At 38.6% G+C, this 11,924-nt stretch overlaps 1 long non-coding RNA gene across 1 annotated transcript; it reads left to right on the plus strand.

Annotated features, from left to right (window-relative positions):
• The first annotated feature begins 10,531 nt into the window (after positions 1–10,531).
• Positions 10,532–10,843, plus strand: LOC131234458 (uncharacterized). Its single transcript, XR_009165716.1, has 2 exons — positions 10,532–10,733; positions 10,782–10,843. It is a non-coding gene; the product is annotated as an uncharacterized LOC131234458 (long non-coding RNA).
• The last annotated feature ends 1,081 nt before the right edge of the window (positions 10,844–11,924 follow it).

Raw genomic sequence — 11,924 nt, forward strand, 5'->3', positions numbered from 1 at the left:
TTAACGGGGCGTAGAGATCCATATTCTGAGACTACCCCTTGGTGGTCTGACAAACATGACAATGCTGCACCGCTCTACCCACATCACGTATTAACTGTGGCTAGTAGTACCGTTTCTCAATAAGAGCTCGCGTCTTATCCCACTTAAGGTGTCCAGTAAAGCCACCTCTATGTATCTCTTGAATAATCTGCTCCCTCAGCGAGATTTTAGGGACATACAATTGATTCCCTTTGAAAAAAATTGCCTTGCATATGTAGGTCACTGGGGGGACTTTCTTGGCATCTAATCCATGCATCCTTTAAGTCATCGTCGTCCACATATGTCTTTGAGGCGCTTGAATCCGACAACCCCATTACTCATGGTGACTAACAAAGTTATATGATGCCTAAGTGTATCAGCCACTTTGTTTTGCTTCCCAGACTTATGTTTTAGTATAAACATGAATTCCTGCAAGAATGAAATCTACCTAACATGCACACGATTTACGTTAGTTTGGCTATTAATGAATTTGAGAGCTTGATGGTCTGTGTAAAGAATGAACTCCCTCTGAATTAAGTAATATCGCTAATGTCGCAGTGCCTGAACCACTACGCATAATTCGAGCTCATAGGTTGACCACTTTTTGTGTGCATCACTAAGCTTTTCACTGTAGAAGGCTACTGGCTTGCCTTCTTGAGAAAAAACTCCCCCAATTCTGATATATGAAGCATCACATTCGACCTCAAATAATTTGTTGAAGCTGAGAAGTGATAGAACTGGGGTTGTGAACAATCTGTGCTTAATTTCAACAAAGCTTCTATTGGCTTCTTTAGTCCACTAAAATTGTCTATTCTTCATGCAATTTGTAATTTGTGACATAATGGTGCTAAACCTTTTCATGAATCGATGATAGAATGCCACCAATCTGTGAAAACTCCGTGCTTCGTGGATGTTCATTGGAATCAGCCATTCCCTGATGGCTCTCACCTTTTCATCGTCCACCTGGATGCCCATGGACATCACAACAAAGCCAAAAAATAACAAGTTATTAGTCAAAAAGCTGAATTTTTAAAAAATTAAGATACAACTTATTATCCATGAGCACTTGAGGGACCTGCTTGAGATGTTCTATATGGCTTGCTTCGTCTTGACTATATATCAAGATGTCATCGAAGTAGACCACAATGAACCTCCCATTGAACGACTTTAGGACTTGGTTCATCAACCTTATGAATATGCTAGGCGTGTTCAAAAGATCGAAGGGCATGACCATCCATTCATACAACATTTCCTTGGTCTTAAAAGTTATTTTCCACTCATCACCCAACCGTATTCAAATATGATCGTAGCCATTCTTTAAATCCAATTTAGAAAATAATTTTGCAACCTCAAACATGTCCAACATATTGTTCAACTATGGTATGAGAAATCTGTATTTCATGGTAATCTTATTGATCGCCTAGCTATTAACACACATGCACTAACTCCCATCTTTTCTAGGAGTTAATAGAGTCAGTACAACGCATTGGCTTATGCTTTCTCAGATAAGACCCTTACGGATCAATTCCTCTACTTGCCCTTGCAGAATATTATACTCCTTCAGACTCATCTAATAGTGAGGACGATTGAGTAAGCTAGACTCAGGGACAAGGTCGATATGGTGCTGAATATCTCACATGGGATGCAACCTATCAGGAAGGTCATCAGGCCAAATTTATTTGAATTCATACAACAAGGGTTTTAGTTTCTTAGGGATGACGGTGGGCTCGAGTTCCTTCCCCTTTATGATTAATGCATAGACTTATCTTGTTTCTTTGGATTCCTCCGCAAAGTCTCGTATGGTTAAGAGAAAACAACCCTCTACTTTAGAAGTTTCGGGTGCCTCTTCTGAATCCATAAGGGTTAGTACAGTTTTCTGAGCGTGCTTAACGAAAATGTACACATTATCTTGCCCTTTATGAGTGGTGTCACAATTGGATTGCCATGGTCAGCCAACTAGGATGTGACAAGCATCTATGTCAACAACATTACATACTACTTGGTCTTTATTATGCTTGCCAATTGAAAAAGATATAATGCACTGTTCAGTTACCTTCGCATCGCTGAATTTTTTAATCAAACCAATCGTGTATGGGGAGGGGTGACACTCCATTTTTAGTTATAATTTCTTTACCATGACCTTGGAGATGATGTTCACATGGCATACTTTTCGATTCTCTCATTCAACACTGTTTCCTGTAATGTGGTACACTTGAGATTTGGATATATGTTCACTCCCCAAGTATAGGGTTGTGATGTAGTAATAAACTCAATGAGACCGAGGTCGAATCCCAAGGGACTGATACCTATACGTAATCTGAAACTAAGTAGAAATAGAATTAGACTAAAATGAAATCTAAATCGAGTGTAAATTGAGGAATAATGATGAAATAATTTTCTAAAACTTAAAGAATTCAGGGAAAGGACACTAGGGATTCAGAGGATCCACTTGTAAAGATCAGGGAGATCTTATGCCTATTTCAAGAACTCAACTGGACTTAGAGTCCATCTTCATCCAGTTAAAGGGTGTAACCATGAAAATCAAACTGAACTTCCTTTGATGTAGTTTTTAAGAGATGAAAGGCATATCAATTAGAATGGATTCCATCACCAAACCATGCCTAGGAGACAAAGAAACAATAGAATTAAACTAATTACCAACCAATCAATAATGTATGAAGGTTTAGGAAGGGTACCGTCATCCAACCATGCCCAGGAGACGATGGTGAACAACATGGCTTCCTGACGTCATAAACATCAAAAGGAGAAAGAAATACTCAAAGCCATCGCAGACCCATTATAATTTTAGTCACAACAGACCATTAAAAGTTAAAAACATTCCCTTAATAATCAAACCACAATCAAGTTCAGTTCACAAATTAAAATTAAATTAAAGGCATAAAATAGAGTCTCCCATCTCACTACAAGCTTCACCTCTTAGCCCTAGCTAAGAGGCTTAGCCACACATAAAGATGAAGACGCTCAGTATCTTACAGGAAAAAAATAATAATAAAATAGCAAAAATAGAACAGCTTCATGTTCTCCCCTTGGAATTGAATCCCCCCTCTCTCTCTCTCTCTCATTCTTCTCCTTTTATAGAGCAAGGAGGGGTGGTGGAGAATCGGCAGAACCGACCCTGTTTCTGCAGTCCAAATCACACAAGAACCGGACTTTGTTTTGCACAGCCTTGCGTACAACCAGCTGCATTTAGAAGGATGATCAGGACACTGATCGTCCCAGCTTTTGCATCTGTCTTCATGGCTAGGGTCAGTCCTGGCCTGGTCTCCATTTGGATAGTTCGGATCACTGATCCGATCACGGACAGTGGCCCACAATCGTCCAGAATTTCTGGATTTCCCGGACGCGCGTAAAGCCTACGCAGATGTGCTGACATGTTCGGTGGGCCCTGTAGTGATGGTTTCAGAGAAATCCACACCGTTCATTAAAATCCTGGCGAAAAACCAGTCAGGAATGGGTACCTTTTCTCTAGTTTTGGTGTGGTCCACTGTATTAACTCACTTCATCTTACGTTTTTCATCAAGCTACGTCTGTACATATGAATGGGACCAAAAAGGCACATAGGCGAGGGTCACGTCTACCCAAGAGATTCAATGGACGGTCTAGATCATCTATTTAGATGATGAGTGGGCCTTACTACTGAAAAATGGACGGACAGCGTCCGTCCGCTGTTTCCTTTCGCAGGAAGGAGACGGGTCAGCCCGTCTTTGACCGGGCTAACCGTCCGGTGCGCGTCCAGTGTACGTACGCACTGTGCACACTCAAGTGCAGGTGCGGTCCACTATGATGTTCACGAGAAATCCGTACTGTCCATCCTTTTCCCCATCCAATTTAAGATGTTGAGTCCAAAATTTAAGTGTATCCAGAGATCAGGTGGGCCTCAAATCACTAATTTATGGGATGATCTGTCCGTTAGGATGCTTCCACAAGGATCCAATAGACGAACTTCGATGTGTACGGTTAATATATGGTCTTCAGACCCTGTATGAAGTTTCGATCTGAACGGATGGTTGGATCCTCGTGATTGTAATGCCACAATTCGGAGTCGAGCATAACTCAGCTCCCGAGTTTCAAAACATCACTTATGCAACATATTGAATGATGGATGTATGTTGTCTGTATGAGTGCATAAAACATGGAATAGATTAAGCCAAACTGCAAACATAATTCAGGGATAAGTGAAAGACGCAAGCGGAAGACTTAAAGAAACATATGTGTACATGTGCAAGTCCCTGAAATACGTATACTCTGCCAGGTCATAATTACAAGTGTTGTTTTCAAAATATAAGTATCAAAATGACATCATCTATTACAATTACAAAGAAAACCCAGAATCCCCGCATATCAGGACATGACTCACATGAACCCGCCTGAGAACTGCATAAAAGAAAACGCGTCCTCATCATCCTCATACTCCTGCTCTGCCTCAGGGGTCGCGTCATCATCTGCATCTAAGACAGAGTCTGGTTGGTGTTGAAACACCGTCCCAGAATGTGGGAGTGAGTGATCAACTCAGTGGAACTATACAGTAAAAGTTAACATGTTATCAAATCAATCAAGCAGTAATGATAAGGCAATACAATCAAACACGTCCTAACTACTCTTGTTAATGCAAGGATGTATGTAGGAATGATGCATGCTCTCGCCTGCACTCCCTCAGCGTCTTCATCTTACGGTACGCATGACAACCTCCCGCAGTGCCAACGACTCCTACGCACATGCAATGCGGTGCATGAACATGATTACCAAGTTGTTATTAGTCCTTTTCATACAGCAGGATTGGGAAGCTAAGGTACCTTCCTCATATCACTTTCCAAACAGTGATCCATTCTAGGGTCGTCAGTCCTAGACAATCTCATACGATCATATGGTTTTAGGTCGCTGCAAAGGGCTCGTCACCAATCAATGCATGCCTATCATACCTTAGTTACTACCCTAAGGCTCGTCGCCTCAATGCAGTAGCAAGGTATGCTCGAGGTCACTACAAAGGGCTCGTCACCAATCAATGTAGGCCGACAGCACGAATATAGTGTCCCATACCACCATAATCGGCTCACGAATCTAGTGTGCTCACTGGTTACTACGGAGAGGCTCGTCATGCCAGCGTAGGCCGACAGCTTGACCACAGTATCCCATACCACCATGCTCGGCTCATGAGTCTTAGCAGATCAAGGTACAATGGTTAACGAAATTTCATTGGTAAGTTTGGTACCCTAGATTCAAACAATAGCATCCATACATGGTGAACATCCATCGGGACAATCGGGTTACTTGACGAACTCGACTAACATGAGCGCACGTTGAGTTGAATGACATAGAGTGCACAAACACTCCGTGTGGCTAAACAACTGCCGACAACCCTAATCGACTCGGGTTCGTCAAACACGCCTTACGTGGCGAAAACAACCTCGGCCACGAACTCAAAGATTGTTACCGATTTCCTGGACTATTCCATAGTCCCAAACATCTTCAATTATAACAAATATTCATAATAACAATTTAAAGCAGGATTGAAACAACAATTCTAATCATACAATATGGAAGCATTTGATGAATATCAACTTAGCATGAATTACACCTAAGTAGTGCTTGAAGTTAAACAACAAAGAATGTAAATTGCATGTAGGAAATCACACACATCAATAGGGTAGTTAAGAATCTCTTCTCAACGCCCATAATAGGTTAATATATTACACACTTAACCATTCAGACATTTCTACAAACACTTAGACTACATAGTCCAACATACATGACGTATGTTGGTGATAACACACATTTGGACAATTCCTTTCGCCAAGGAGTTGACACACATACAACTAGCACAAGTACACGACAATTAATCATGGCAAACACATGTTCATATTTTATACGTATACGATACTTCCTACATATACATAGAATACACAAATCTCAATATATCTCATATATAACAGAAACGCAATATAAACATCGCAGTTGGCATGTGAAATTGCATCCACAACAATAATAAACCATTACCCAACATTGAAAGCCTTGAAAACCATAACCTATACGAATATAGTCCGCACCTTAAACCAAAAAAGCACAATAGATCTGATTCAGACGATAAGTCTTCGTCAACGGCGACTAGAAAACCTAAGGCATGAATAAAAATGAGCTACATGAACACTTAGACAAGTCTAAGCTCTAAAACAGACTAGGGTTTGATTAACTTACCTAAGAAGGAACTTAGAATCGCCGGTATAACGATTCAAAAGTGATGGTTTAGGTATACAGAATAACAAGAAAGAATCTCAAGATGATTCACCAACTTCTCTCTCACTTTCTCTCTCTTTTCTTCTCTCTTTCTTAGCTAGGGTTAGAAAATTCGTATGGAATAGAGAGTGAGGGATTTAAGGTCTTTATATAGGCCTAAAATAGATGAAAATAGCCCTAGGGCCAAGGTATACTTAGGTTATAACCAAATTAGGCTTATTCCGATCCAACGGAACACTTCTGGTGGTCCTTTCTCCACATGCGGTCGGACTTAAGCTCACCGACCATGGATCTAGGTCAGATCTGAGTTTTCATACCGATCAATTCTGATCAGCCGTGGCGGACCACTCTCAATTCAACGGTCACCAAACTCGATCGGTCCATCGGCACTAGGACATGCCAGGCCATTTCCCCGATCCGAGGGTGAAATTGGGTCGAAATCCAATGGTCAGATAGCTTAGAATCGGCGCGCAACACGACTAAGATTTCATAAATTATATTTAATTTCTCAGCTTTCTCACACTCTTTACTCCGGACTCAAGCAAATCGACCCAGGACATCATCTGGACTTGATTTTTGAGGTGATGGTCAAGCCCAACAAGATGACCAAAATTGTCTAAGATCGACGCTATCGGACTTTCGATGCGCGGTCCAGTTCCGATACAAAGTTTCCCAGTACTCCCGAGAGCAACTATATTTAGCGTTGAATCTTAGATTTCAGGGTAACATAGCGTTGACGATTCTACAGGTTTAAGGTCCTGCAGATCAAATTTAAAGTGATTGGTGCAAATTTCACAAGCAATTGAGTTTAGCGCTAATTAACCCACACATAACTTCTAAGGAAAAATAGAGGTAGTACTCGGGTCTTGGCACGAAATTTTTTGGGTCATTACACTAAGTTTCTATTAAGTCACAACTTTATAATGGGAAGTGTTGATAAGACATTATTTGTAAAGAAACATAATGATCACATTTTAATAGTGCAAATCTATGTTGATGATATTATATATGGATCTACCTATGTTAACATGACTATTGACCTTGCATCACAAACACGATTAAATCGGACTGTTAAATAGTACCTTGTTCATAAATCTAGGCAATAACTGGGGTCTAATATATAATATTTGACCCTCAACACAACCCCCAACCAGCATTTTGCTACTCCGAGTAAAGTATGTGAAAAATACGTTGTGAATTACAGGACAATTTCTATAAACTCAGGTGATTTTTGAAAAATAATCTAGATATGAGAATTCTAAGATTCATGAATGTTGGGTATTACTTTCTCCTGGACTCAAGTGCATGGCAAACTTCATAATCAAGTTCAAAGTATTAATCCATCAATTAGAAAAAAAAATTAAACATTAGGATCCATGAGTGTATAGTGTAATCTCGGCTTATCAATATTAAGATTCAATTCATTATTTGATGATATCATTGGTGACCAACAAGAGAATTCATGACAACCAAAACATAAACTAAAACTTACCTCATAGATCATCCTTTATCTTTCTTTCAAATTTTGATTTTTCCATTAAAAGTAACGCTAAGGAGGGAATCAATTCTTCACCTATAGGGAGCAAACCTATGGTGAAGACCAATCGCCCAATAATTTTCGGATGTCAACCTTAAGGAATTGAACCTTCACCTCTAGGGAGCAAACCTATGATGAAGACCATTCACCCAATCCTTTCAATTTTCTCAGGTTGGTTCCTTTTATGCTTAGTGATTACCAAGTTAATCCTTTGATATCGAATTGAAACCTCAATATGTAAGCGAGATGTGACATATGAAATCATGATTCAATCAATGTTTAAAACTTCTAATCATGGATTAATAACTCAAACTTAATGGTGAAATCTAATAGACAACTGAATCCAAGAGTCATAAATTACCGTCAAAATCACATCGAATTCATAAGAAATTCAGAAAAATTCAAAAAAAAATCGTAATTTTTGTTCAAGGCCAAGAAAACACTGATTAGGTAACCTAATTTCTCACCCCCAACCTAAAATCTACATTGTCCTCAATGTAAAAGCATTAAGCATGTAATGCACATGGGATAACGAAAGTAAATGAGAAGTGATGGAAAGATAGTACCTGGATGAAGAAATCAAGAGGCTTTTTCACAGAGATCTCGGCATGAAAGTTGGTAAGCACGAGAGTGAAGACACGAAAGAAAACTATCCTAAAATAATGCAGGAAGCAAACTAACCTAATGGCATAAAACCGTCTATCCTAGAACAACATAAAGCAAACTACCCAAGTCCTATGAAAGCAGGGAAAAACCGCTTGACCATGCCGCAGGGTTCCTCTTTCAACAAATATCTTGATAAGTTTCTCAGTAAGCTCCTCAACAGGATCATCCAAAAGCCCTTTTTGCAATAGGCTTGGATGCCCTGGAGCTTGACTTTTCAGAGAAACTTACGTACCTCATTAAAAATTTGTCGTTGATTCACTTGAGGTATCCAAAGTATATATGATTCACCTGTGTCAGAAAAAGTTTCAAAGTTAGTATCCCATGGTGAATCAGAGACTACAGGTAAATCAAACTGAAAAAATATTTCAGGAAGTGGTGTAGTCTACATTCCAAAGTTTCAAACTGAGGTTCAATTTTTAGCTCCTCCTCCCTTAATGGTAAACAGTGAGGATCTAGGGAGGAAGGGGCTTCAAAGTAAGGATTCTCTTGGTCAGTGATGACTACCGAGATATTGTCTTGTAAGGCATTCACTATGTCTCTTATCATGGGATCGTTTGAATTTGCAAAGTGTGCCAAGCAATCATCTAAAGAGTTGGGAAGTTCAGCTGAGCATGACTTATTTTCCACATTGGAGCTTGTGATAATCTGCCCAAGGAATCCATCGTCCTTGAAAGTAGATGGAGGTATGCTCTCTTGCTCTAATCCTGCACAGACATATTGAAAATCAATAGGGGAAGCATCGATGTGATCACTCTGTTCATTGAAACTACTCAATTGAGGCATTGAATCGTCAAAACTCGACAGTTCAGATGGTGGCCTCAACTGGGTGGTTTCAAATTCTAGAGTCGTATCGAGCAACTCGTCCCTCTCCTAAATCATATCATCATTCAATTCAGGAAAGTGGTCCAAACATATCTCACAAGAAATAGAAGGGTCAGTTGTAAGGAACTCATCCTCCACATTTAAATCAAGCATGTCAGATGAGTGGAGTAGATGCTTATAACCGATCACTTAGTGTACTTCTTAATCACTGACTTGGACCATACTTGAGACTGATTCTAGGGAAATTTGGGCTGAACATTCATGATTATCATCTCAATACGCATCATTGTCTAATTCCTTGTAGTGCACAATTGGGATGAGATCGCTTTCCTCACATTCTATTCCTAAATTCGGTTGAGATTCGAATAAACTAACCTCTCTCTCATCATTGAAATCACGTGTGTCATGGGAGGGAAGTGTGTCATTATCATTGTATTTGAAAGACACTCACGTCTCTTGATCATTCCTTTAGACAGTCATCGAGATCGACTCATCGGAAAATTGAACCATATGCTCATTAGCACAAATCAACTCTTCATTCCAAATTCCAGAATTCTCCATAAGCGAGTTAAGATCACTTTCCTCACTTTGTTTCTCTTGATTGGGTTGAGGCTGGGATAAACTAGCCTTATTCCTCTTATTGAGGAGCGATTCAATTACTTCTAATGATTTTATCATGTCCACAACATGTTGGTTGAATAGTTTTCGATTAAAACATGAATCCTCTTGGATCGTTTCTAGTTGGGTCTCAAAGGTAGGGTATCCAAGAGAATACTCATTATAACATGCTGTTGGTTCATTTTCTTAATTTTGATGTTTCCACTAGTTATAGTCATACTGATCATACATGGGAGAATATGATGGTAGGTAATACTTATTATCACTCATAATATAATCACACATTGTTTTCTTCTTATCTGATGGGTGATAATAGTCCTCATGCCCATAATTATGATAACCCCAACACTCACGTACTGTTTTGTTAATCTGTAGAGTGTAATTGTTCTCCTGCATATGATCGCGTAAAGACTTTTTAACTGGTGAAACATTATATTCCGGTCGGTTCTCGATGACGGTTTCAGAAAAGTTTTGAGACATGTTGATTTTTATCATAATCAACATCCCAATATAGGTTATTCTTCTCAGCATACTGATGTTCCCACTCGTGCATATACATGGTGAAACCCTAACTCTGAAGCTAATCCTAAGAAAAATCCTACTACAATAAGAAATCTAGAAATAGGAAGAGAGATAATTAGAAAGAAGTTACCAATTTAGAGGTCTATGTTAGAATCCTGCAAAAGAAAACAAAATAAGTTAGTTTCTAAAAATAGAAAATCTAAAATTAGAAATTTTTTAAAGAACAAAGAAGAAGAGTTAGTTTCTAAAAAGGAAGGAAATCCTAGAATTAGAAAGTTACTAAAAATAAAAATAGAAAGTTAGTTTCTAAAAAAGAAGTTTCTAATCTTAGAAATAAAAAGAAGAGTTAGTTTCTAAAAAGGGAAAAATTTCTAAAACTAGAAAATAGAAAGTTTCTAAAATTAGAAAGAGTTTCTAAAAAGAGAAATCACTAACCTAGTTTCTAAAAGTAAAAGAAGAAAGTCTCTAGAAAGAAAAGAAAAGAAATAAAAGATGAAATAAATTAGGAAAATTCCTAGAACAAAACCTAATCTAGAAATAGAGGATTAGAAATCAGAAAGATATTACCAATTTAGAAAGCATATATCAGAATCCTACAAAACAGGAAAAATAGGTTAGTTTCTAAAAATCAAGAAAGCCTAAACCTAAAATCTAAGGTTAGAAAAATTCCAATCTTAAACTAATCCCAAAACTAATAAATTTCAGAAAGACGTAACCGTCAGTCCCCTGCAGCGGCGCAAAAAACTTGTTCACTCCCCAAGCAAAGGGTTGTGATGTAGTAATAAACTCAGTGAGACCGAGGTCGAATCCTAAGGGACTGAAACCTGTACGTTATCTAAAACTAAGTAGAACTAGAATTAGACTAAGATGAAATCTAAATCGAGTGGATTTGAGGAGTAATGATGAAATAATTATCTAAAACTTAAAGAATTCAGGGGAAGGACACTAGGGATTCAGAGGATCCACTTGTAGAGATCAGGGAGATCTTATGACTGTTTCAAGAACTCTACTGAACTTAGAGTCCTATCTTCATCCAGTTGAAGGGTGTAACTATCAAACTGAACTTCCTTTGATATAGTTTTCAAGAGATGAAAGGTATATGAATTGAATGGATTTCATCACCAAATCATACCCATGAGACAAAGTAAACAACCGAATTAAACTAATTACCAACCAATCAACATGCTATGAAGGTTAAGAAGAGTACCATCATCCAACCATGCCCAAGAGACGATGGTGCACAACAGGGCTTCCTGACGTCATAAACATAAAAGGAAAGGAACACGCTCAAAGCTATCGCAGACCCATTGTAATTTTAGTCACAACAGACCATTAAAACCTAAAAACATTCCCTTAATAATCAAACTAATATCAAGTTCAGTTCACAAATTAAAATTAAATCAAAGGCATAAAATAGAGTCTCACATCTCACTACAAGCTTCACCTCTTAGCCCTAGCTAAGAGGTTTAGCCACACATAAACATGATGA

Source organism: Magnolia sinica, chromosome 19 (assembly GCF_029962835.1).
Source record: "Magnolia sinica isolate HGM2019 chromosome 19, MsV1, whole genome shotgun sequence".
NCBI classification, from domain to species: domain Eukaryota; kingdom Viridiplantae; phylum Streptophyta; class Magnoliopsida; order Magnoliales; family Magnoliaceae; genus Magnolia; species Magnolia sinica.